Raw genomic sequence first — 1,783 nt, 5'->3', positions numbered from 1 at the left:
ATGGAAACAATGAATAAACATAAAACACAAATCTTGCAAGATGATCATCATCAAAATACATGGGGTGTTATTGCAAAACAAGATCAAGAATCCATAGAACAAACTTCATCAATATCAAAATGGATCATCATCTATTTCATCATGTTTTTCATTTGATGCAGAAGATGATGCTTCATCTTCTTCTTCTTCTTCTTCTTCTTCTTCACTTAATTCAAATGAGTCATCTGTACTTGATCTATCATATCTTATGTCACAATTACCTATCAAGTAAGTTTCTTGTGCTTCACTCTTCTTTTATTTCAGTTTATATGTATTTCAATCATGAATCTTGATATTGTTAGCAATTAGGGAATGAATTCACAAGTTGGTGAATATAGAAGGATCAGACTTGTCAAGTCGGTCAAGTTGACTTAGTTTCCTAGTTGTTACGATATGTGTTGTGGGTTAACTGGCGTTTGCTAGTTAAAGCATCATGTCACCATGCCACGTCGGCGGTGAAACTTTAACTAACTCACCTCTTAACTGAGCGTTGTGGGTTATTTAGCTTTAACTAGCATTAACTTTAAAGAAAAAAAAATGAAAAGTTTGATTGGTGTATAAAGGGTGGACCCTACCTGATATTTTTAATAGGCGTTAACACAATAACGAAAATAGAGAAACATGTCAAACGGCCCCTAAAATTACAACCCCAACAACACCGTGTTTGGGGTGTTATCAAGCCTGCGTGGCACCAATAACCAATAACGGCCCCTAGTTAGTCCCTAGTTAGTTGTTGATACTCGGAACCGGGTCTAATAGGATTAGTATGAAAATGTTTTGATCATCTAGTTAGGGTTACATCTATAAATATAGGCTTTGGATATAGGCTTTGAATGTGTGATCAAGAAAGAATTATTGTAACGATTATTATGTCAGTTTTCTCTTTCAATAATAAAGTGTTTATCGATCATGTTTCTTATGATACTAAACTGGTTTTTTATTTTTGAATTAATTACAGGAGAGGGTTATCAAAGTTTTATCAAGGGAAATCAGAATCATTTACATCTCTTGCAAGGGTGATGAGCATAGAAGATCTTCCAAAAATAATAAAGAATCCATACAACAAAATGAGAAAGATGAAGTCTAATAGCAAAAGCTATGGAGGTGGTTTAGATAGCTACAAGTCTCATACCCTCCCAAAACCAATAATTTCAAAGAAAGTTTCACCTTTCCTTAGACAAAGAAGCTTTGCTAGGTCAAGTTGTTCCTGATCAACAAAAAAAAAAACTAATGGCGTATGAAAGTTTTGGAAATTTTTGCTAGTATATAGTAAAAGATTTTGAGGAATTTTTGCTAGTTTATTAGTAAGGAAATTCATTGTATATATAAAATTATAAATATGACATATTTATTTGAGTTGTTTAGCATCATTTTATCAAGAAGAAAAAATCACATGGGAAGAATATAGTTATTTATGTAAAATTTGGAATATGGGTTAATATAATTATTACTTAACTACCGGGTTGGTTCTGTTATGTAAGAGTTTAGCAACGAGAATGACCATGTCTAAAATGAAGCAAAGATGAATAATACGTTGGAATTATGGATCGGTTCGGGTTAATTAATACGGCCAACCGGGTTATGACTCGTGAGAGTTACACTGTGAGGTAACGAGCCATTGACCCGCTTAAGTTAGTTAATCGGGTTAGATACTTTAATAAGATAAAATCACATGAAGCGGGCTTTGAAGTAAGAGTTGGACTTGTTGGCCCATTAGGTTTATAACTAATAAGATTAGTTAACC

The 1,783-nt window shown here is 33.2% G+C and overlaps 1 pseudogene across 1 annotated transcript; it reads left to right on the top strand.

Annotated features, from left to right (window-relative positions):
* On the top strand, positions 1-1,250 carry LOC143606924 (uncharacterized; annotated as a pseudogene). The gene is made up of 2 exons (XR_013148839.1): positions 1-267; positions 998-1,250. The product of XR_013148839.1 is annotated as an uncharacterized LOC143606924 (transcript).
* The last annotated feature ends 533 nt before the right edge of the window (positions 1,251-1,783 follow it).

The sequence above is a fragment of the Bidens hawaiensis genome, unplaced genomic scaffold (assembly GCF_021521415.1).
Source record: "Bidens hawaiensis isolate Kalapana, Puna unplaced genomic scaffold, B.hawaiensis_p1.1 tig00078393_1, whole genome shotgun sequence".
NCBI lineage: Eukaryota > Viridiplantae > Streptophyta > Magnoliopsida > Asterales > Asteraceae > Bidens > Bidens hawaiensis.
This window is presented reverse-complemented; position numbering and strand designations above follow the sequence as displayed.